Raw genomic sequence first — 26,406 nt, 5'->3', positions numbered from 1 at the left:
TGGTGCATCCAATGTTTCTTTCCAAAAAAGTTATATTTTGCTTATTTACGTGTCAGGATTTGCGACCTAGTGAAGTTTTCTCTTGTAAATAGATCTGAAATGTAATCAGGACAGTAGTGTACAGGAGAAGTCTAGAGTAATGTACAGCAACCAATAAGCTGTTTGCTTTTAATTTCAACGTTAAGGACTGCTCCTCCTATGGGGCGAGGGGAGAACATTCATGCAGGAGGCATCATTGGTGGGTTGGTGGAGCAGAGGCGCGCTGGCTCTCAGCCTGATTCTTCCCTAACACTCCTGTCACTGGTCGCAGTTTGCCATTGCAGGAAGAATAGCGGACAGTCACCAGCTCTCTTTCCTGCTGACAGGCAGCACAAATTGGGTAGTGGGAGGAAGAGGGCAGGAAGGGTCCCAGTACATTGTGCAGAGCTGATGGCCATGTAGCAATTTGTAACTCTTCATAAACATTACATTTCTATAAGTCACCCATAGTTTTATTATTTTACCATACTTAACTTAAACTTATCAAACAAAAATAAAGACTCTGACAACAATATAGATTTGCAAAAAAGAGGTCGCAGCCAAATTTATTAAAATCAGATTAGGAATTGAATTGTAATGATCGAGCATGGTGGCGAAAAAAGCAGTGCTAACTCGGCTACAGCCCATCTGAGAGTATATTACTAAGAAGGAGGTGGAGAATCCACCACCAAATGTGAGCTGTCTTGAGTAGTACCATCCCCCCTTAATCTAGCACAGTGCTGATCCTCCATAAGATGGAGACCTGGTCCTCCCCTAAGGCAGTGACCGACTCGCCTCTCTCAAAGGGGGGATGCTAGCCAAGTTCAGCTGCACTAAATTGAGCCGCCGAGGAGCACTGCTTTCCGCCAAAACGGGGTCCCCTGACAACGTACCGCCACCAGCTAACAGGACCACTAACTGCCATGAATGCCCGACAAAAGAGCTGAAACAAACAAAGCCAAACCTTCTCCTGCCAAATGCACTCCATCCTCTCTGTAGAAGTCAACCTCTTCAAAACGGATACGGGGTATTTGATGACACGCCCTCCCAGACCTGCTACACGACGAGACACTGCGGCATTCAGCTTTCTCCTCACCCTATCCAAAGCCGCGCCACCTTGCTCCCCTCTCCAGAACCTACGAGGAATAACTTCCGACCACACTAACTGCACCTGCGGCCACCGCTCAGCTATTGTTTGAAAATCGCTTTTCATGGCCAGGATGATCTCAACACCCATACACGTGCCCAAATCATTGCCGCCTAGATGGATGATCAAGCAATCCGGGGCACCCCATTTCTTCTCTGACTCCCAAAGAAGAGACAAAAGACCACTCCATCGAAAGCCTCGCACCCCAATCCAACGCACATTACCGGGGCTAGCACGACCAAGGGGGTGCCTGCAAGCCCAAAACACATATGAATGCCCCACAATCCACACCCTATCAAACACCCTACCACAACCTGTAAGGGAGGAAATTTATTAAAGGAGCGTTACCGTATAATTCTAATTATACCACCAACGAGGGCGGGGAAAAACTGAGTTGTTTGAGTGACCCAGATGGAGGTAAACAACACCAAAACCTCAATTGAGGGCAAAAGGTGAAAAGAACTCCAACCCCCCTTAAGGCACTGGGTTTCCCAAAAACAAACTCGCCAGAAGCGCTGTCTAATTAGGCAGCATGTAACCTCTCACATTACCTTTATAAGCAGAAGACCTCCAACGACCCAACCGTTTGATTGCATCGCTGGAAGAACCCGCTGCTGCTGCACAAGTGGCCGCGCCTATCCTAAATGAGTGTGCGCTATAATGCTCAACAGGTAAATCAAGTGCTATTAAACACCGCTTAAAAATTGCAGAGAATTGAAAACGCATCAGCGGTGAAAGGTCCTCGTGAACTAGCCATTGCAAACCGCCCTGCGGACGCTGGAGATTGTAACGCTTAGCTACACTTACTGGACATATGCTCGGGTCCGTAAGCGCAGGGATCGACAACCAATGCCCCCTACCTAATTGGTCGGTCTTTGATCTCTGAATTTTGAGCAAGATCAAATCTGACTTAACCATCACATTATTCAAAAGAATCCCCGAGCTCATTGCCCTCTTGCTAGCAGCCGCCAGCTCGCCTACCCGCAATGCACCGAAAAATGCCAAAACAAAAGCTAATTTAAACAAAACAGCTTCATATTGGCCTAGGGCTACCCCTGCCACCGCCACCAGGAGATTCTTCAATAAACCGGTGTCGACCGGCCTCCGAGAGTTACCAGGTCCCGCCTGCTCTCTAGCCCAACCTTTTAAAGCTTTGGGAAGAAGAAACGACTTGGTTGGGTCTACCAAGCCACGCAAGCGCGAAAAATACGAAATGCCAGCTAAGGCACCGGACATTGCGGCCTTAGACCGGCCCCGCTCGTGCCACATCCAAACGAATTGCAACATGTTATCCTCGATAGTCTTACCCCGATCTACTTCAGCTAAGAAAGCCAGCCACGAATCCCACGCAGCCGTATAGGACTTTAAGGTGCTCGGTGCCAAAGCTCTCAACGCGAGTCCATCGATGCCGGCCCGATGATCTGCCAGACATGAGCGGGACAAGGTAAGCCATGATCGCTGGCTGCGGGCGCCAATGACCTAAACCTAGGCCATTGAAAACGAGATAAAGCATCCGCTATCTCGTTTTCAACACCCGGGACATGCCTAGCCCTGAAATCAATGTTCCCCTTAAGACATAAAAGTATCAGACGCCTAAGTAAACTGAGAGCCTGAGGACAGACTGACCTCTGATTGTTTATGGCCTGAACTACTCCCAAGTTATCGCACCAGAAACTTATGCTACGATTACTAAGCTGCGCAGCCCAAATCTCTACGGCCACCACAATTGGGAAAAGCTCCAAAAGGAGCATATTGGTTGTAAAACCGGCGTCATGCCAGCTTTTCGGCCATGCTTCTGCGCACCATTGCCCCTCGAAAAAGGCCCCAAAACCGCAAGCACCGGATGCATCCATATAAAGCTGGAGTTCAGAGTTGGCCACCGATTCGGGTAACCAAATCCTCACCGTTGAAATCCCGCAAAAAGGCGCACCACAAACGCACGTCCTCCTTAAGCTCCTTAGTCAAACAAATTAAATGGTGCGCCTTTTTAACGCCCGCCGTGGCCCTCTCCAACTTACGGCAGAAGATCCTACCTATAGGGATCACCCGGCAAGAGAAATTAAGTAGGCCGAGTAACGACTGTAATTGCCTCAATGAAATTTTCTTTGCAGAGAGGCAGAGCCCTAAATACTCCCACATCTTAGCGACTTTATCTTGGGGCAAACGACATAAACCCATCACGGTATCGACCTCGATACCCAAATAGGATAAAACTGTGGTAGGCCCTTCTGTCTTCTTCACCGCAATGGGCACGCCCATAACGCGAAAAAAAGAGCCTGCACTGACAAAAGCAGCTCGCTGCAGACCCCGCTGGACCCACTAATAAAAAATCATCTAAATAATGGGCTATCCCCGTTTTTCCCGAACCCGCTTGAATGCACCATTTGCAAGAATGAGCTAAAACATTTGAAAAAGGAACAGGAAATGGAACAACCCATTGGCAAACATTTATCAACGAAATATGAACCTTCGAACTTAAAACCCATAAACCTAAAAGACTCGGGGTGCAATGGAAGTAACCTGAAAGCTGACTCTATGTCTATTTTGGCCAATAGCGCTCCCCTACCAAACTCCTGCACTAGGGCGTCTTCAAAAGATTGGTAAGCGACGCTGCAATCCTTCGGATCCAGAGCATCGTTAACTGACCCTCCATCCGGATAGGACAGGTGCTGGATCAACCGAAATTTACCTACCTCCTTCTTAGGTACAACGCCCAAATGAGATATGCACAAATCTGCTAAGGGAGAAGACGGGAAAGGGGCCAGCCATGCGACCCAAATCCACCTCCGCCATCACTTTGACCCTCACAATATCAGGGTAATCCCTAGCTGATTTAAGATTCCTTTTTGCTAAGACCGTAACTGGCCTAACTATTGGCAAACGAAAACCCTCCCTAAAACCCTGCAACAAAAAGGCCGCCGCCGCCCTGAGCGGATAGCGGCCCAATCAACATCTAATTGCACTGGTGAAACAGCTCTATTTAGTATTCCGCTGCTCGCCTTGATTACCTCCACACGACATACAGACATGCTTAAAACGGCAGCTGGCTCCTCGGCTACACTGCCCGTTATTAAAGGCGAAGCACTTTCCCTTTCCTGCCGTGTTGAAACCTGGACGGGCAACAAAGGGCTGTTTACGGCCCACTGGAGCCTCAGTGGTGGGTTTGTTTTGCTGAGTGACCTCAAGCCAAACCTCCACGTCCTTATAACCGAAGCTAAGAATTTTTTGGCCATCCTGCTTCTTACGGAAAGCCTCGTCATATTGCCGCCAAACGTTATGTCTAGCGGACAACTGCATGCTATGAACGAGGTGTAAGTACTTCAGGATGTTCAAAAACTCAGCAGGCCTAGTCTCAGTGTAGCAAGCCACAAAAATATAAATCCCGCAAAGCCAATTCGCGGCTGCTGCCCCCCCAGTTTTAGCTGTATCCAAAGCTTTTTTGGCGTCATGCGTAATAGAAAACATGTCTACGTATTTGCCTTTCCTAATACGCTCCCTCACTTTCGACCTAACGCCTCTTAAAATGGCAGTGTTAGAGCAGTGCACTGCATCGCCCGTCGCATCCGGAACCGAGCTCCCAGCTGAACTACGTGCTCTATTCGGGCTTTTACGCTTCCCTTTCAATTGCTGAACGAAATAGCGCATTAGCTTGCGCGGCTTCTCTACTGAACTGGATGAGTCGGACGAATCCTCCGAGTGTGACAAATCAATGTTGCCTCACCTGCTCCAGAAGTTGACGGGGTAGCTGGCACCACGGCGGAAACTGCCTCCTGACTTGCGTTGCACGGTAGGCCCACCATGTTCAGAGTTGACGACGCCTGGGCATCCTCTGTAGTCGCAGCATCACGAGCAAGAATAGCCGAAGTCGATGGACCCTGTGAACTGGGAACAACAGTGAGACCCGATATTGTCAACAACAGAAGCCGCTGCGGGGGCTTGAGGTGGGTCCACTGCGGACCGGGAAGCCCTTGCCTGCGCGTGGCTCAAGCATGGGGGGGTGGGTGGCCTAATCGGAGGAGGGGCCGCTGGCAGAGGGGGCTGCAGGATTGGATCCTGTCTGCAAAAATAGCCCGGCACCTGGTGGGAAACTGGATGCTGAAGGCGGAACCTCGCAGGAGTGGTATAAAATTGTTGGCCCGCACAGGGCGGCACCGCCTGATGCACGAATTGACCCGCCGCCTGAGACAACAGCGGGTTAAATCGGGAACGCTGGAGGGCGGTTGGGAGTGCCTGCTGCCCGAAGCCATGGGCAAAATAAGGGGACCACTGCGCTCCTAATGCAGGACTGTACAAAGGCCGGCTATGCTGCACAGGACCATAAACCGTAACCCCGGGCACCAGCGGCAATGGCGCCACGACAGGTAGCACATACTGCGGCGTAACAGGGGTGCTGCGAGCAGAGACACTGCCATGTCCATACGCAGCAGCACTACGCCTCATAGGGGAAGCCTGCAGCCCAGCCGGGCTAGAGAACATAGAGATGCCAGAGGGGGTTTGCACCTGAATAGGGGTGTAGCGCCCCACCCTCCCTGCCCCTAAAGCAGTGGAGGAGCAGGGTGAAGGGCTGTGCAAGCGCTGGGGGTCCGCAAGCGCCTGGGTAATAGCGGATGTGGGGCCAGGGACTGGGATCAGCGACCCCGCCCTCGCCGATTCCTGACAGCCGGCGGCCATTAACGCAGGGCTCTGAAGGCCCTGCACACCTAAAATGGCCACCGCTGTGAGCTGAGCGGGGCCAACGACGGGCGCCACGGTAACCGCGGCAACGCTCCCGCCGCCAGCCCCTGGTGACTGAGAGGCACGAGGGGAAGGGCCCCCACCGCGGGCCAGCAAAACTTGAACGACCGCAAATAGCGTCCGGCTCTGAATCAGGCCCAGTGAGTTTAGCCATCTGTGGAAAGGCTGTAGGTTTTTAGAGGAAGTGGGGAAGTAGGACAGACTCTGCATTTAGTGGCAGTGATATGTTTGGCACTTAGGGCTCAATTCAGACCCGCTTGCTAGATGTGTATGCTCGCACCCAGCGTATGCAAATCCGGCACACACCCAGAAAGGTAGGTGATCTCACTGCAAGGCATAAGCACGCCCACTATGTCTTGGCGTGTGAACGCTTTGTGTATGCAGACGCCCACCAGCCTGTCTTAAGACGCCCACTTGAGCACGTCATCTCCAGGAAGTGTATGCAACCATCGGTACCGCAAGCACTGCGAGCATTCCCGAGTAAAATCCAGCCAGGTGATGTGTACTATGACGCTGTCTCTTAATTATGCACACCTCTGAAATGGCATTGAGACGCTCAGGCACGCCTGCATTCGCACCACCACTCCCCCATTTTTAATGGCCAGCCCCTGTTACCACCCACAAATGGCTTCTCCTGTCACTCACTCTGCTGGGCTGTCTATGCGCCAGTGGCGTATCTATAATGGGCGCAGTGTGCAGGGGGGCCCCGAACGCACACACTACACCCATATTTTTTTTAAACTTACCTGTCCGAGGTCCCGCGTCGGGTGTCACTGCTCCTCAGAACCCCGGCTGCGGCCATTTTCCGGTGTTCTGCGCATGCCCGGATTCTACTAATGCTCCGGTGGCTGGCCAGCCACGTCAGTCGGCTGCCAGCCACCAGGGAGAGAGGAGGGGGCTCCGCATGAGGAGTGCACATGGGCCCCCTCCTCTGTTAAAACACCCTTGCTATGCGCAGCGAGCGAACGCTTCCCGATCTCTCGCACTGGAGAGTGCACGCGCACTGCGATGCATAAGCATGCGCAGAATACCAAAGTCAGCCAGCTACTCGCGAACGCATCCTAGCAAGCGCATCTGAATCAGGTCCTTACTGTGATATAGCAAACACCAGCGACAACTTATGGACGATGATCGAACATAACAACTAGTCATTCATTAGTAATAATTGCCATCACATCCTGCAGACTTAAGTGAACATCTTGTGAGATACAGTAGATATATAATATACTAGGGGTGAGCGGGTTCGGATTTCTGAAATCCGAACCCCCCCGAGCCCCCCCGATCCGAGGCAGATCCGAGTCAGGCTCGACTTTTCCCGCCTGACTCGATTCTGAAATCGAGGCAAAACGTCATCATCCCGCCTTCCGAGTCTCGCGGGTTTTGGATCCTATATAAGGTACCCGCGTCAGCGCCATTTTCTCACTCGGCTGTGGACAGTGAAGAGGGAGGGTGGGAGTTAGGGCTGGCTGGGCTGTGTAGTGTAGTGTAGTGTAGTGTAGTGCAGAGTAGTGTTGTGTTGTGCTGTGCTGTGCTGCGCTGTGCTGCTGTTGTCCACTACTTCAAAGTCCATAGGGGCTGGCTGTGTTGTGCTGTGCTGCTGTTGTTAATAGGGGCTGTGTCCACTACTTCAAAGTCCATAGGGGCTGGCTGGACTGTGTTGTGCAGTCAGTTCTCCATAGGGGCTGTGTCCACTCCAAAGTCCTGTGCAGTGTCCCAGTCCTAAAGGGGTGCTGTAGTGTTGTCCAGGATGTGCTCTGTCCATCAGGGGTGCTCCACCCATGGGCTAAAAAAATATAATCTTTTCTGTGTTTGTGAATTGTGTGCGCAGTAGCCGCACGTGCATCAACAAAGTAGTGCCAAGCGTGCGCCTGTGTCATAAGTAAAGGGCCGGCTGGCTTGCTAAAGGGTGCTGTAACCCCCAAAGTACACTCCAGTCCAAACCAAAAAAAAATAATTTTCTGTGTTTGTGAATTGTGTGCGCAGTAGCCGCACGTGCATCAACAAAGGAGCAGCGCCAAGCGTGCGCCTGTGTCCCATAAGTAAAGAGCCGGCTGGCTCATTTCTTAAAGGCTGGTGTAATCCACAAAGTGCACTACTCTCCAGCAAAAATAAAAAAATATTTTCTGTGTTTAGCCGCACGTATATATCAAATCGATATAACATAAATGGAGGACCAAACTTTCTCCGATAAAAATAAAATAGAGAAAGATCAAGAACCACTTCCTCCTAGTGCTGAAGCTTCTGCCACTAGTCATGACATAGATGATAACATGCCATCAACGTCGTCTGCCAAGGCCGATGCCCAATGTCATAATAGAGGGCACATACAATCCCAAATGGCAAAGTTCAGGAAAATGACCTTGAAAAAAACATTTAAATCATCTGAAGAGAAACGTAAACTTGCCAATATGCCATTTACGACACGGAGTGGCAAGGAACGGCTAAGGTCGATCCCTAGTATGTTCATGACTAGTGGTTCAGCTTCACATGACGATGGAAGCCCTCCTCCCACTAAAAAAATCAAAAGAGTTAAGCTGGCAAAAGCACAGCGAAGAACTGTGCTTTCTAAGAAGATATCACAAATCCCCAAGGAGAGTCCAAGTGTGGTGGTGGTTGCGATGCCTGACCTTCCCAGCACTGGACGGGAAGAGGTGGCTCTTTCCACCATTTGCACGCCCCCTGCAAGTGCTGAAAGGAGCACCCACAGTCCACTTGCTGATATGCAAATTGAAGATGTCACTGTTGAAGTACAACAGGATGAGGATACTGGTGTAGCTGGCGCTGAGGAGGAAGTTGGCGAGGAGTATTCTGATGGTGATGTGGTTTGTTTAAATCAGGCTCCGGGGGAGACAGTTGTTGTCCGTGGGATGAAAAAGCCCATCACGGGCAGAAGACCAAACATTCCACCTCTTTGGTCTGGCAATATTTCTATCCAAATCCGGACAACTGTCTTGCCATATGTACCTTATGTAAAAGTGGAATAAGTAGGGGTAGGGACGTTAACCACCTAGGAACATCCTCCCTTATACGGCACCTGCAGCGCGTTCATAATAAGTTACTGTCAAGTTCAGAAACTTTGGCTAAGACCGTAAGCAGTCCAGGGACACCTAAATCCCGTTGTCCTGTTGTATCCAAGCGCCTGCAAACCACACCGCCAACTCCCTCCTCGTCAATTTCCTCCTTAGTCAGGATCGGAAGTAGTCCTGCAGGCCATGTCACTGGCATGACTGACTCTCCTATCGGGGATTCCTCCGGAGGATCCTGCATTGCTACGCCTCCTGCTGCCGCTGCTGCTGTTGCTGCTGCTGGGAGTCGTTCATCATCCCAGAGAGGAAGTAGGAACACCACTACTTTTACTAAACAATTGACCCTCCAACAGTCCCTTAGCGAGGAGGATGAAGTACGACAGCAGTCATCCTGAAGCAAAACGTATAACTGAGGCCTTGACCGCTATGTTGGTGTTAGACGTGCGTCCGGTATCCGCCATTAGTGCAGTGGGATTTAGACAATTGATGGAGGTAGTGTGTCCCCGGTTCAAAATCCCATCTAGATTCCACTTCACTAGGCAGGCGATACCGAGACTGTACAGAAACGTCAGAAAAAGTGTCCTCAGTGTCCTGAAAAATGCCGTTGTACCTAATGTCCACTTAACCACGGACATGTGGACAAGTGGAACAGGGCAGACTAAGGACTATATGACTGTGACAGCCCACTGGGTAGATGTATCACCTTACGAAGCAACAGCAGCAGCGTCACCAGCAGCAGCATCTCAGAAACGCCAGCTCGTTCCAAGGCAGGCTACGCTGTGTATCACCGGTTTCAGTAAGAGGCACACCGCCGACAACCTCTTAGAGAAACTGAGGGAAATCATCGCCCAGTGGCTTACCCCACTTAGACTCTCCTGGGGATTTGTGATATCTGACAACGCCAACAATATTGTGCGGGCATTACATCTGGGCAAATTCCAGCACGTCCCATGTTTTGCTCACACAATAAACTTGGTGGTGCAGAATTTTCTGAAAAGCGACAGGGGCATGCAGGAGACGCTTTGGGTGGCCCGAAAAATTTCTGGCCACTTTCGCCATTCAGCGACTGCGTGCCAAAGACTGGAGCACCAGCAAACACTCTTGAACCTGCCCCGCCATCACCTGAAGCAAGAGGTTGTGACGTTGTGGAACTCAACCCTCTATATGCTTCAGAGGATGGAGGAGAAGCAAGAGGCCATACAAGCCTATACATCCACCTATGACATAGGCAAAGGAGGGGGTATGCACCTGATTCAAGCGCAGTGGAGAATGATTTCCGTGTTGTGCAAGGTTCTCCAGCCCTTCGAACTTGCCACACGTGAAGTCAGTTCAGACACTGCCAGCTTGAGTCAGGTCATTCCCCTCATCAGGCCTTTGCAGAAGCAGCTGGAGAAAGTGAAGGAGGAGCTAAGACGGAGCGATTCCGCTCGGCATGTGGGACTTGTGGATGAAGCCCTTCATTCGCTTTGCCAGGATTCCAGGGTGGTCAATCTGTTGAAATCAGACCACTACATTTTGGCCACCGTGCTCGATCCTAGGTTTAAAGCCTATGTGGTGTCTCTCTTTCCGGCCGACACAAGCCTGCAGAGGTACAAAGACCTGCTGGTGAACACACTGTCAGCTGAAGCGGAACGTGACACGTCAACAGCTCCTTCTTCATTTTCTCCCGCAACTGGGGCTGCCAGGAAAAAACTTAGGTATCCTAAGCAACCCGCTGGCGGTGATGCAGGGCAGGCAGGACCAAGCTTGGACATCTGGTCCGGACTGAAGGACCTGGCAACAATTTCTGACATGTCTACTGTCACTGCATATGATACTGTCACCATTGACAGAATGGTGGAGGATTACATCGGTGACAGCATCCAAGTAGGCATGTCAGACAGTCCATACCTGTACTGGCAGGAAAAGGAGGCAATTTGGAGGCCCCTGTACAAACTGGCTCTATTTTACCTGAGTTGCCCCCCCTCCAGTGTGTACTCCGAAAGAGTGTTTAGTGCAGCCGGGAACCTTGTCAGCGAAAGGCGTAGGAGGTTGCTTCCACAGAATGTGGAGAAGATGATGTTCATCAAAATGAATTATCAGCTCTTCCAGGGAGACCGGCCTCCAGAACGTACAGAGGGACCTGTGGTGGTGGATTCAAGTGGGGACGAGTTAATACTTTGTGAGGATGAGGATGTACACACTGAAGAGGGTGAGTAATCGGTGGATGAGGAGGATGAGGATGACATCTTGCCTCCGTAGAGCCAGTTTGTGCAGGGACAGATTAATTGCCAGCTTGTTTTGTGGGGGCCCAAACGAACCAATCATTTCAGCCACAGTTATGTGGCAGACCCTGGCGCTGAAATGATTGGTTTGTTAAAGTGTGCATGTCCTGTTTATACAACATAAGGGTGGGTGGGAGGGCCCAAGGACAATTCCATCTTGCACCTCTTTTTTTTCTTTGCATTATGTACAGTTTGGGGCCCAGTTTTTCAAACTGCCATCCTGTCTGCCACTGCAGTATCATGCCTAGATGGGTCACGTGTTTGTGCCGCCCACTCGTGTCGCTTAGCATAGTCATCCAGCTACCTCGGTGCAACCTTTTGGACATAAAAACACTATTGTGAGGTGTGAGGTGTTCAGAATAGACTGGAAATGAGTGAAAATTAAGGTTATTGAGGTTAATAATAGCATAGGAGCAGAAAAACCTACAAATTCTGTGATTTTAGCTGTTTTTATGCTTTTTTAAAAAAAAATACAGATCCAAAACACAAAACCCAGAACCCAAAACACGGAAGGGTGGTTTTGGCAAAACCAATCCAGATCCAAAACACGAAGAAAGATCCAGTTCCAAAACCAAAACACAAAACACGAAAAGTGCACACCCCTATAATATACATGATGTATTCATTGAAAAAACACTTCTACTGTATATGATTACTACAATTGAGATATAACGGGCACTACAGAAAATATTTCCTAGTACAGTAAGTTATAGCTGTATAAAGAAATGACGGCGAGATGAGTCCCAAATGATGATTCTAATAATTACATATTCACAATGGGTTTGGTATGGTATCCTGGTGGTCAGAATACAGACAGCATCTGGTAAGTAACCTAACACTAACCCTTACCCCTAACTCTAACCCTTCCTCCCTGCTGCCTGAACATAACCTCCCCCTCCCCACACCCTCAACCTAACCTTCCCATCCCATCCCCGCACCCTAAACCTAACCTCCCCCTCCCCGCATCCCAAACCTAACCTCCCCCTCCCCGCACCCTAAACCTAACCTCCCCCTCCTCGCACCCTAAACCTAACCTCCCCCTCCCCGCATCCTCAACCTAACCTCCCCCTCCCCGCATCCTACACCTAACCTCCCCCTCCCCGCACCCTAAACGTAACCTTCCCCTCCTCGCACCCTAAACCTAACCTCCCCCTCCTCGCACCCTTAACCTAACCTCCCCCTTCCCACACCCTAAACCTAACCTCCCCCTCCTCGCACCCTAAACCTAACCTCCCCCTCCTCGCACCCTAAACCTAACCTCCCCCTCCCCGCACCCTAAACCTAACCTCCCCATCCCCACATCCTAAACCTAACCTCCCCCTCCCCGCACCCTAAACCTAACCTCCCCCTCCCCGCACACTAAACCTAACCTCCCCCTCCCCACACCCTAAACCTAACCTCCCCCTCCTCGCACCCTAAACCTAACCTCCCCCTCCCCGCACCCTAAACCTAACCTCCCCCTCCCCGTACCCTAAACCTAACCTCCCCCTCCCCGCACTCTAAACCTAACCTCCCCCTCCCCGCACCCTAAACCTAACCTTCCCCTCCCAGCACCCCAAAACCTAACCTCCCCCTCCCCGCACCCTAAACCTAACCTCCCCCTCCCCGCACCCTAAACCTAACCTACCCCTCCCAGCACCCCAAAACCTAACCTCCCCCTCCCCGCACCCTAAACCTAACCTCCCACTCCCCACACCCTAAACCTAACCTCCCACTCCCCACACCCTTAAACCTAACCTCCCCCTCCCCGCACCCTAAACCTAACCTCCCCCTCCTCGCACCCTAAACCTAACCTCCCCCTCCCCTCCCTGCACCCTAAACCTATCCTCCCTCTCCCCGCATCCTAAACCTAACCTCCCCCTCCCCGCACCCTAAACCTAACCTCCCCCTCCTCACACCCTAAACCTAACCTCCCCCTCCTCGCACCCTAAACCTAACCTCACCCTCCCCGCACCCTAAACCTAACCTCCCCCTCCCCGCAGGGCTGTCTTAACAGCAGTGTGGGCCCTGGGCAAAGCAATGCATCGCGGCCCCTACCCACCCATTCATGGGAATAAAATATACTCTGTCTGGGTAATAGATAGGCTACAGCTACCCAAAATGACTTGCAGTCAAATCATGTGATGTACCTGCAATTTTTTTTCCCCCACATGTAAATCAATTTCCCGCTGCTGCAATGGAGATAGGCTGCCATGTATGAGCAGTCATGTCTCTTACACTGCCCCGGGGCTTATTGCTGCAATAATACCATATTATACTATAATATGGTATTATACTATATCATAGTATGATATGGTATTATTGCAGCAATAAGCTCCGTCATACTGAGATTTTGTCATGTTATTATAATTATAGGATTGCGCAGTGATTTGATTCAGCCCTTACCTTTGCAGTGCGGTGGGTGCATGCGCCTGTGGCCGGGTCGGGAGTCACCGGGGCAGTGGCTGGCAGAGGAGTCTCTTGAGTAGGCTGAGATGGGGCGGGACGACGGATCCTCCAGTCCTGGACACCACACAGCAGGGGCGGATTGGGATGGGAAACCAGCCTGGGAAATTTCTAGAAGCAGCCCTAATGGGGGCGGGTTTGCAGAAGGGGCGGGGTCTGTGGAGGGGCGGGATACTTCCTCCTCATAGGGTCTGATTCTGAGTCGGATGTAATTGCTGCTTTCCTTGTGTTTTTTGCTGCATCTGCGACTTTATGCTAATGCCGCTACAATGCCCTTCCCTGGTGTACATCCATGTGCCCGAATGTGCAAGGACTGAGATGCCCAGTGTCAGTGTCTATAGATGCTGCCATCATGCTTTGTGCTTCTGTACATGCCACTCATCAATTGCACAATTAAAACTTGCACCAGTTTTGCTAGGTGCAGATCATCCGTCTGAGTATGGCCTCCAGTGTAAGCAACGCAGCGTCTCTGTATGCAGCCACTTTCAACACCCCTGTGTTACTCCAATAACACGCCATACTGCGCTACATATGCGTCTGATTAGCCAGCCTTCTGTAACCGCCCAGGATCGCCCAAAACATTTCTATTACCCCGCAATATGTGCCTCCCTAATACCCCTCAGTACACAGCACCCCCATAATACCTATCAGTATACAGTGTCCTCCCCCACACTAGTCCTCAGTACACACAGTGCATTCATATTACCCTCAGTATACACAGCACCTTCGTATTACCCCAGTACAATTAGTACCCCCAAAATACCCCCAGTACACACAGCACCCCCATTTAGCCTCCAGTACACACAACAGCTCCATATTACCCCCATACACAAAGTGCCCCAGAGTTACCCCTCCAATACACAGAGTGCCCCCTATGGTACCTGTTTTTTCCTTTTCTTTTCTCCTGTAAAAAATGCACTGACTCAGGCAAGGAGCAGGTAAACAGGAAGGGGAGGGCGGATATGTGCAGCCCACTTTGGTAGTGTTAGGTTCTGCCCCGGTGTAGTGCCCTGTGCTGGCTGGGTCATTGTTTTAGGTTGAGCTCCGTAGCACAGGCTCACCCCCCCTGTGGACGGCATGGAGTAGGAGCAGGGGTAGGCAGCACTTCAGCTGCAAACCACCATAAGAGAGAACGGGAAGGGGCGGGGCCAAATGTGGTGGCCGTAGAGGCTGCGCTACCGCGCTAGGTACCGTCAGTCACAGTGCCCAGACTGACACCTCCGGTCCTCGCCTCCACTGCTGCACGCAGAGAGAGCAGTGCCTTAAGCACAGCTCTTAGTGCGGCCACTGAAGAGAGAGTGCTGGCAGCACTCAGTGCGGCCAGCGGGAAGTGGCCCGGCTTCCCAATCTGTCCCTTTAGACTACGCGGCACGCGGGGGGTAGGGGGGGTTTATGGTTCTCGTCACGGGGAGGGGGGAACACTGCAGGATCCAGTACTTTTAGAAATCTTAAAAATATACCAAGCGGCTGCCGGGCCCGGGTTGGTGGGCCCCTTGAAGCTTTGGGCCCTTGGGCAACTGCCCAAGAAGCCCTGCCTCCCCGCACCCTAAACCTAACCTACCCCTCCCTGCACCCTAAACCTAAACTCCCCCTCCCCGCACCCTAAACCTAACCTCTCCCTCCCCACACCCTAAACCTAACCTCCCCCTCCCCGCACCCTAAATATAACCCTAATTTCTTAGTGCCTAACCCTAAGCCTCCCCCTAGTGCCTACCCCTAACCCTCCCCTAACCTCCAATACTTACCCCCGGGATGCCGGCGGTTGGGATTCTGGAGCTGGGATGCCAACAGCAACCCTACCATCCTCCATATTTAGAATATGGAGGATGGGAGGGTGAGAGACCTGAGTGAGTACAGCTAATGTGAAGATTCTGATAAAAATTTTGGATTACTAACTTCATTTCAGATGAAACCTAGAAGGGAGCTTTCTGTGACAATATAGTCCTTGTATTAAAGTTTGTAGGTTTGTCTCTCTATAATATATATGGAAGGATGAAAGATCTATAACAGAGATAGCTTCACCAAGGACCAAAGCCCAAGCTTGGAGCAGATTCAGGTCACGCCAGGATATATTTTTCAATATATTTGAAGAACATTTTTTAACAAGAGTTTTGCCACAATCACAACTTTTGCTGCCACTATTTGGACAACGAAAAAGATTGTTCCATCCTTAGATTTCTTATGTTGGAGATTGGTGAGTTTACAGTAGTTAGAGACTTGCTTGGATGTTAATATTAAATAAAAATGTTTTGTAACCTTTGGCTTCCAAGAGCATCTGCGTTATGTTTTTCAAATTCCAGAGTCCCGTCTTTAATACTCAGAGCAATGAGGCATCTGCTCAAAAGTATATCCTCAACAAAAAGACAAGGGGGTAGATGTACTTACCCATGGTATATCAAAGTCGCTGAATCCAATCAGTCCCTGAACTTAATCTGTCACAAATGAGACTCATGCCGTGTTATTCTAGGGAATGGGAGTAATGCTGTGGATGAGAGACACAGATCTTGGGCATAGCAGAGTGGGTGAATTGATGTCTTGATACAACAGCAGAGATGAAGAGTCTTATTTATGGCCTTGTATGTTGGTAGAAGTATTTTATACTGGATACAGAGAAACCAGAGGAACCAATAGAGGGACTGACAGAGCCAAGCAGCAGAAGTTGAAAATTTTCTGAGGAAGATCAGCTGCGTTCAAAATATGGGCCGTATTCAATTAGCGGCGAAAACAGCAAACAGGCGAAACTGGAGAAAAAAAACTGGAGTAAAGTTTTCTCCATCTCAGACCAGGAGAAAAAAAATCCAAAATATTTTTCGCAAAAAATGTGCTTATTTCTTACAGAACCCTTTGGACACCCCCCTAATGATAAATTACCCCAATTTTTTTTTCGTAATTTGCGTACTTTGACGAAAAACTACCATGCAATTACTGGGTGAAAAAACAAAAATTTTGAAGATGATTTTAACGTATTGGGTCTGATTTTTCGGGGAGGGCGTGGTATGGATGAGGTGAGCGTTTGGGTGTAGGACCCCCGGGACTGGTCTGGTTGGGTCTCCTCAGGGCATCACCACTTAATACACATAGTTGCTTCTCACATCACATTTTATGTTTGTTTATTATTCATGTATTTTTTCACATATATTTTTTTAACCTCTCATTCCACACTTATTGATTACTCGCACACATCTATACTTTACACTGCACTGTCACTCTTTTTCCATTTTCGTGTGATGCCCTGGGGGGTCCTGGGCTGGACATTTGTTTTGGGGTGCACTGTGCCCCAGACATGAACCCCTTAGTGTTAGGGACTGCTGGTAACAGAGAAGCCGTGACGTGGCCTAGCAGTTTCCCATGTATTTGCAAACGCATGCAACCAATATCTCTGAATTTCTATGACCATATAGTCTTCATATATTGTTGCAGGTATTATTCAGTGCGCTGAGGAACAATAGGGGGTTAAACCCTCCTCCTTTTTCTACGCGGTATGGATATGTCAAGTGTTTTAAACATCGCACGCGGTCACAGCATAAAATTGCATTTTTACGACAGGAAAATATACTTGCACCCATTTTAACGTACCCCCAATTTACATGGGACAGTAATTTCCTGGAAAAAAATAGCTTTCTATCGTTTTCAATGATTTTATTTTTCACCCAAAAATTTCACAGTCGTTATTTGCCAAAGTACACAACTTCCGAATTTTTTGCGGGGTCATTTATCATTATGGGGTGTCCAAAGGGTTCTGAAAGAAATCCCCACATTTTTTGCCAAAAATAAGGATTTTGCTTTTTATTTCTCCTGGTCTGGGATGGAGAAAACGTTTCATTTTTTATTTCTCCATTTTCGTCTGTTCGCCGTTTTCACTGTTTTTTGGCGAAAATTTCACCATGTTTTGGCAACAAACGTCAGTTTTCGCCGCTACTGTGTGTGAGAGGAAGGGATGTACTAAATGGAAAATGCGATAAAACCCCCATTTTCGGGGTTTTACCACATTTTCCATATGGATTATTGGGTGGCCGCTGGGTCTCCGATGTGGAGGGTAACGCTAGCTTTTGCTGGCGTTACCCTATAGAAGCCTATGGGCTTCTACTGCATCGTGCTGGTATGAGGGATGTGATCGGATCCCTCCCAGCATGCCCCACGGCCTCCGCGTCACTCTGCGCATGCACAGATGGACTCCTGGGTCATAAACCTGGAAGACCACGGCGCAGAGCTGATCGCAAAAGACAAATCTTATCGGAAGAGTTGTCTTTTGCTGTACTGATCGCATATGTTAGTACATACTGTATGCGATCAGCGGGGATGCGGTGACTGGCGGGATGTACTCTGCAAGGGCTGGTTAGGGGAATTATTGCAATGTGGGAGATAATGACAATACCTTAGAAGGGGTAATAAAGGTAAAAAACAATTGTCAAAAGTTGGTTCTCCTGCTGTGGTTTCCCAAGATGGATTTTGTGTTCATTGATGCTGTTACCGGGGGAAATGGATTTGACAGGCAAGATGGCGAGACGGTGTACAGTATTTTGTGAAAGACGATATTTTCCTCTGTATGATGGAAGAATATTTATTATATAGAACTAACGTATATAGCCGCCATTCTGACTTAAGTTACTACCACAATATGTAATTAACACAGTAAAGTGATCAATAAGCGGATGGACCTAAGACTTGTTCCTTATTTCGGGATCATATTTAGCCCCATTCCCCTTCTGCTGGTCACGGGTTCCACCTGCATGAGATTACAGATTGCAGATGAGCAGATGATGGGTTTATGGGAAATAAATTAGCCAGATGTACAGTAAATTGCAAACGTTCAGAGAAGGGAACACTGTGTATGTCTCACTACACTATAACAAAAGTGATTATGACAGCTAGAAAATTCCACATGTAGCCATAATTGAGCTCAATAAGCATCAGCATTCCAGGCCGCTCTCTCATCTTAGCCCACGACAAGCAGAACCCACGCGGCACACATACAATGACCCCTATGTAAATGAACGCACAGCCAATATTCTGACTTTTACCAGATGCTGAATATACAAGCAGCAGTTTCACCAGCGAGTGGTCTGAATGTTTGAATATAAATTCCATTCCTAACTACAGTACATGCTGTATATATGGCCGACTCGCCCTAGCTAATGAAGAACTACATTGTGAGTTACTGTGTGTGCAATGTGGCTAGTACTTCAGTTAGTAGGCATGCTTGTTTTGTAGCATGTCATCTTTTTCATAGGGTTGGGTACACATTGCCGGTGCTGATAATGCTGGTGGTCAGAACCCCCGGCAGCGTAATCCCGAAGGTTGGAAATCCCGATGTATGCAGGTAAGTATTGTAACCCTTCTCCAAACCCTAACCTACCTCTCCCACACCCTATCCCTAACCCTCCCCTACCACAGCTTAACCCTAACCCACCTTTCCACAGCCTAACTCTCCCCTCCCACAGCCTAACCCTAACCCTCCCCTCCCACACCCTTTCCCTAACCCTTCCTTCCCACAGCCTAACCCTAAACCTCCCATCCTACAGCCTAACCATAACCTACCTCTCCCACACCCTAACCCTAACCTACCTCTACCACACACTATCCCTAACCCTCCCCTCCCACAGCCTAACCCTCCAGTCCCACAGCCTAACCCTAACCTACCTCTCCCACACCCTATCCCTAACCCTCCCCTCCCACAGCCTATCCATAACCCTCCCCTCCCACAGCCTAACCCGAACCTACCTCTCCCACATCCTATCCCTAACCCTTCCCTCCCACAGCCTAACCCTAATCCTCCCTTCCCACAGGCTAACCCTAACCTACCTCTCCCACAACCTATCCCTAACCCTCCCCTCCCACAGGCTAACCCTCCCCTCCAACAGCCTAACCCTAACCCTCCCCTCCCACAGCCTAACCCTCCCCTTCCACAGCCTAACCCTAACACACCCCTCCCAGAGCCTAACCCTAACCCTCGCTTCCCAGATCCTAACCCTCCCCTCCCACAGCCTAACCCTAACCCTCCCTTCCCACAGCCTAACCCTCCCCTCCCACAGCCTAACCCTAACCCTCCCTTCCCACAGCCTAGCCCTAACTCTCCCCTTCCACAGCCAACCCTCCCTTCCCACAACCTAACTCTAACCCTCCCCTCCCTCAGCCTAACCCTAACCCTCCCTTCCCACAGCTAACCCTAACCCTCCCCTTCCACAGCCTAACCCTCCCCTCCCACAGCCTAACCCTAACCCTCCCTTTCCACAGCCTAGCCCTAACCCTCCAATTCCACAGGCTAACCCTCCCCTCCCACAGCCTAACTCTAACCCTCCCCTTCCACAGCCTAACCCTCCCCTCCCACAGCCTAACTCCAACCCTCCCCTTCCACAGCCTAACCCTCCCCTCCCACAGTCTAACCCTCCCCTCCCACAGCCTAACTCTAACACTCCCCTAGCCTAACCCTAACCCTCCCCTCCAACAGCCTAACACTAACCCTCACCTCCAACAGCCTAACCCTCCCCTCCCACAGCCTAACTCTAACCCTCCCCTTCCACAGCCTAACCCTCCCCTTCCACAGCCTAACCCTCCCCTCCCACAGCCTAACGCTAACCTACCTCTCCCACACCCTATCCCTAACCCTCCCCTCCCACAGCCTAATCCTAACCCTCCCCTCCCACAGCCTAACCCTAACCTACCTCTCCCACACCCTATCCCTAACCCTTCCATCCCACAGCCTAACCCTAATCCTCCCCTCCCACAGCCTAACCCTAATCTACCTTTCCCACAACCTGTCCCTAACCCTCCCCTCCCACAGCCTAACCCTTCCCTCCAACAGCCTAACCCTAACCCTCCCCTCCCACAGCCTAACCCTCCCCTTCCACAGCCTAACCCTAACCCACCCCTCCCACAGCCTAACTCTATCCCTCGCTTCCCACAGCCTAACCCTCCCCTCCCACAGCCTAACCCTAACCCTCCCTTCCCACAGCCTAACCCTCCCCTTCCACAGCCTAACCCTAACCCTCCCTTCCCACAGCTAATCCTAACCCACCCCTTCCACAGCCTAACCCTCCCCTCCCACAGCCTAACCCTAACCCTCCCTTCCCACAGCATAGCCCTAACCCTCCCCTTCCACAGCCTAACACTCCCACAGCCTAACTCTAACCCTCCCCTCCCACAGCCTAACCCTAACACCCCCTTCCGACAGCTAACCCTCCCCTTCCACAGCCTAACCTTCCCCTCCCACAGCCTAACCCTAACCCTCCCTTTCCACAGCCTAGCCCTAACCCTCCCCTTTCACAGCCTAACCCTCCCCTCCCACAGCCTAACTCTAACCCTCCCCTTCCACAGCCTAACGCTCCCCTCCCACAGCCTAACTCCAAACCTCCCCTTCCACAGCCTAACCCTCCCCTCCCACAGTCTAACCCTCCCCTCCCACAGCCTAACTCTAACCCTCCCCTAGCCTAACCCTAACGCTCCCCTCCAACAGCCTAACCCTCCCCTCCCACAACCTAACTCTAACCCTCCCCTTCCACAGCCTAACCCTCCCCTCCCACAGCCTAACTCTTACCCTCCCCTAGCCGAACCCTAACCCTCCCCTCCCACAGCCAAACCCTCCCCTCCCACAGCCTAACCCTACCCTCCCACAGCCTAACCCTAACCCTCCCTTCCCACAGCCTAACCCTAACCCTCCCCTCCCACAGCCTAATCCTCCCCTTTCACAGCCTTACCCTCACCTCCCACAGCCTAACCCTAACCCTCCCCTCCCACAGCCTAACCCTAACCCTCCCTTCCCACAGCCTAACCCTAACCCTCCCCTTCCACAGCCTAACCCTAACCCTCCCATCCCACAGCCTAACTCTAACCCTCCCTTCCCACAGCCTAACCCTAACCCTCCCCTTCCACAGGCTAACCCTCCCCTCCAACAGCCTAACCCTAACCCTCCCCTCCCACAGCCTAACTCTAACCCTCCCTTCCCACAGCCTAACCCTAACCCTCCCCTTCCACAGGCTAACCCTCCCCTCCAACAGCCTAACCCTAACCCTCCCCTCCCACAGCCTAACCCTCCGCTTCCACAGCCTAACCCTAACACTCCCCTCCCAGAGCCTAACACTAACCCTCGCTTCCCAGATCCTAACCCTCCCCTCCCACAGCCTAACCCTAACCCTCCCTTCCCACAGCCTAACCCTCCCCTCCCACAGCCCTAGCTAATGAAGAACTACATTGTGAGTTACTGTGTGTGCAATGTGGCTAGTACTTCAGTTAGTAGGCATGCTTGTTTTGTATTCTTGATTGTTATAATTTTACCTCAGCGCTCTACCTATGTATAGTATATCGTCTAAATAAATGAATAGATGTTGGTCTTTCTTAAAAACTTTTATTTATCAATATGTGGCCTTATCAGATCATATACAGACTTTTTAACAGACACCTGCGGCGTCTGTTGGCAATATTTGAAATGACAATTCTATGTTATACCTAAATATAAAAGAATGAACCTTTAACATGTGTCTGATTTAATCTCTGTATCAGATGAAGATAAATTGTTGCCACACTTAAATTGGACAATGTAAAATCTCCTGCTGGCATTAGGTGATTATAAGACGTCCACATATAACATTACAGCACGTATACATTACAAACTGACATTGGGAAGGGTGAGTGTGTGGGAGTGTGTAATAGACAATGTCTATTAAAGGTTAAAGGTTCATTCTTTTATATTTAGGTATAACATAGAATTGTCATTTCAAATATTGCCAACAGACGCCGCAGGTGTCTGTTAAAAAATCTGTATATGATCTGCTAAGGCCACATATTGATAAATAAAAGTTTTTAAGAAAGACCAACATCTATTCATTTATTTAGACGATATACTATACATAGGTAGAGCGCTGAGGTAAAATTATAACAATCAAGAATCCATATGTAAATTGAGGGTGGTTACCTCATATGCCTACAGCTGCCCCAGACACAAGGTTTATTTATTCTTAGAGCGCTGGTGCATACATACAATAACATTTCATGCTTGTTTTGTAGCATGTCATCTTTTTCATAGGGTTGGGTACACATTGCCGGTGCTGATAATGCTGGTGGTCAGAACCCCCGGCAGCGTAATCCCGAAGGTTGGAAATCCCGATGTATGCAGGTAAGTATTGTAACCCTTCTCCAAACCCTAACCTACCTCTCCCACACCCTATCCCTAACCCTCCCCTACCACAGCTTAACCCTAACCCACCTTTCCACAGCCTAACTCTCCCCTCCCACAGCCTAACCCTAACCCTCCCCTCCCACACCCTTTCCCAAACCCTTCCCTCCCACAGCCTAACCCTAAACCTCCCCTCCTACAGCCTAACCATAACCTACCTCTCCCACACCCTAACCCTAACCTACCTCTACCACACCCTATCCCTAACCCTCCCCTCCCACAGCCTAACCCTCCAGTCCCACAGCCTAACCCTAACCTACCTCTCCCACACCCTATCCCTAACCCTCCCCTCCCACAGCCTATCCCTAACCCTCCCCTCCCACAGCCTAACCCGAACCTACCTCTCCCACATCCTATACCTAACCCTCCCCTCCCACAGCCTAACCCTAACCCTCCCTTTCCACAGCCTAGCCCTAACCCTGCAATTCCACAGGCTAACCCTCCCCTCCCACAGCCTAACTCTAACCCTCCCCTTCCACAGCCTAACCCTCCCCTCCCACAGCCTAACTCCAACCCTCCCCTTCCACAGCCTAACCCTCCCCTCCCACAGTCTAACCCTCCCCTCCCACAGCCTAACTCTAACACTCCCCTAGCCTAACCCTAACCCTCCCCTCCAACAGCCTAACACTAACCCTCACCTCCAACAGCCTAACCCTCCCCTCCCACAGCCTAACTCTAACCCTCCCCTTCCACAGCCTAACCCTCCCCTTCCACAGCCTAACCCTCCCCTCCCACAGCATAACGCTAACCTACCTCTCCAACTCCCTATCCCTAACCCTCCCCTCCCACAGCCTAATCCTAACCCTCCCCTCCCACAGCCTAACCCTAACCTACCTCTCCCACACCCTATCCCTAACCCTTCCATCCCACAGCCTAACCCTAATCCTCCCCTCCCACAGCCTAACCCTAATCTACCTCACCCACAACCTGTCCCTAACCCTCCCCTCCCACAGCCTAACCCTTCCCTGCAACAGCCTAACCCTAACCCTCTCCTCCCACAGCCTAACCCTCCCCTTCCACAGCCTAACCCTAACCCACCCCTCCCACAGCCTAACTTTATCCCTCGCTTCCCACAGCCTAACCCTCCCCTCCCACAGCCTAACCCTAACCCTCCCTTCCCACAGCCTAACCCTCCCCTTCCACAGCCTAACCCTAACACTCCCTTCCCACAGCTAATCCTAACCCACCCCTTCCACAGCCTAACCCTCCCCTCCCACAGCCTAACCCTAACCCTCCCTTCCCACAGCATAGCCCTAACCCTCCCCTTCCACAGCCTAACACTCCCACAGCCTAACTCTAACCCTCCCCTCCCACAGCCTAACCCCTAACACTCCCTTCCCACAGCTAACCCTCCCCTTCCACAGCCTAACCTTCCCCTCCCACAGCCTAACCCTAACCCTCCCTTTCCACAGCCTAGCCCTAACCCTCCCCTTTCACAGCTTAACCCTCCACTCCCACAGCCTAACTCTAACCCTCCCCTTCCACAGCCTAACCCTCCCCTCCTACAGCCTAACTCCAAACCTCCCCTTCCACAGCCTAACCCTCCCCTCCCAGAGTCTAACCCTCCCCTCCCACAGCCTAACTCTAACCCTCCCCTAGCCTAACCCTAACGCTCCCCTCCAACAGCCTAACCCTAACACTCCCCTCCAACAGCCTAACCCTCCCCTCCCACAGCCTAACTCTAACCCTCCCCTCCCAGAGTCTAACCCTCCCCTCCCACAGCCTAACTCTTACCCTCCCCTAGCCGAACCCTAACCCTCCCCTCCCACAGCCTAACCCTCCCCTCCCACAGCCTTAGCCTACCCTCCCACAGCCTAACCCTAACCCTCCCTTCCCACAGCCTAACCCTAACCCTCCCCTCCCACAGCCTAATCCTCCCCTTTCACAGCCTTACCCTCACCTCCTACAGCCTAACCCTAACCCTCCCCTCCCACAGCCTAACCTTAACCCTCCCTTCCCACAGCCTAACCCTAACCCTCCCCTTCCACAGCCTAACCCTAACCGTCCCATCCCACAGCCTAACTCTAACCCTCCCTTCCCACAGCCTAACCCTAACCCTCCCCTCCCACAGCCTAACCCTCCCCTCCAACAGCCTAACCCACCCCTCCCACAGCCTAACACTCCCCTCCCACAGCCTAACCCTAACCCACCCCTCCCACAGCCTAACTTTATCCCTCGCTTCCCACAGCCTAACCCTCCCCTCCCACAGCCTAACCCTAACCCTCCCTTCCCACAGCCTAACCCTCCCCTTCCACAGCCTAACCCTAACACTCCCTTCCCACAGCTAATCCTAACCCACCCCTTCCACAGCCTAACCCTCCCCTCCCACAGCATAACGCTAACCTACCTCTCCAACTCCCTATCCCTAACCCTCCCCTCCCACAGCCTAATCCTAACCCTCCCCTCCCACAGCCTAACCCTAACCTACCTCTCCCACACCCTATCCCTAACCCTTCCATCCCACAGCCTAACCCTAATCCTCCCCTCCCACAGCCTAACCCTAATCTACCTCACCCACAACCTGTCCCTAACCCTCCCCTCCCACAGCCTAACCCTTCCCTGCAACACCCTAACCCTAACCCTCTCCTCCCACAGCCTAACCCTCCCCTTCCACAGCCTAACCCTAACCCACCCCTCCCACAGCCTAACTTTATCCCTCGCTTCCCACAGCCTAACCCTCCCCTCCCACAGCCTAACCCTAACCCTCCCTTCCCACAGCCTAACCCTCCCCTTCCACAGCCTAACCCTAACACTCCCTTCCCACAGCTAATCCTAACCCACCCCTTCCACAGCCTAACCCTCCCCTCCCACAGCCTAACCCTAACCCTCCCTTCCCACAGCATAGCCCTAACCCTCCCCTTCCACAGCCTAACACTCCCACAGCCTAACTCTAACCCTCCCCTCCCACAGCCTAACCCCTAACACTCCCTTCCCACAGCTAACCCTCCCCTTCCACAGCCTAACCTTCCCCTCCCACAGCCTAACCCTAACCCTCCCTTTCCACAGCCTAGCCCTAACCCTCCCCTTTCACAGCTTAACCCTCCACTCCCACAGCCTAACTCTAACCCTCCCCTTCCACAGCCTAACCCTCCCCTCCCACAGCCTAACTCCAAACCTCCCCTTCCACAGCCTAACCCTCCCCTCCCAGAGTCTAACCCTCCCCTCCCACAGCCTAACTCTAACCCTCCCCTAGCCTAACCCTAACGCTCCCCTCCAACAGCCTAACCCTAACACTCCCCTCCAACAGCCTAACCCTCCCCTCCCACAGCCTAACTCTAACCCTCCCCTCCCAGAGTCTAACCCTCCCCTCCCACAGCCTAACTCTTACCCTCCCCTAGCCGAACCCTAACCCTCCCCTCCCACAGCCTAACCCTCCCCTCCCACAGCCTTAGCCTACCCTCCCACAGCCTAACCCTAACCCTCCCTTCCCACAGCCTAACCCTAACCCTCCCCTCCCACAGCCTAATCCTCCCCTTTCACAGCCTTACCCTCACCTCCTACAGCCTAACCCTAACCCTCCCCTCCCACAGCCTAACCTTAACCCTCCCTTCCCACAGCCTAACCCTAACCCTCCCCTTCCACAGCCTAACCCTAACCGTCCCA

The sequence above is a fragment of the Taudactylus pleione genome, unplaced genomic scaffold (genome assembly GCF_031769625.1).
Source record: "Taudactylus pleione unplaced genomic scaffold, aTauple2 ptg000506l, whole genome shotgun sequence".
NCBI classification, from domain to species: Eukaryota; Metazoa; Chordata; class Amphibia; order Anura; family Myobatrachidae; genus Taudactylus; species Taudactylus pleione.
This window is presented reverse-complemented; position numbering follows the sequence as displayed.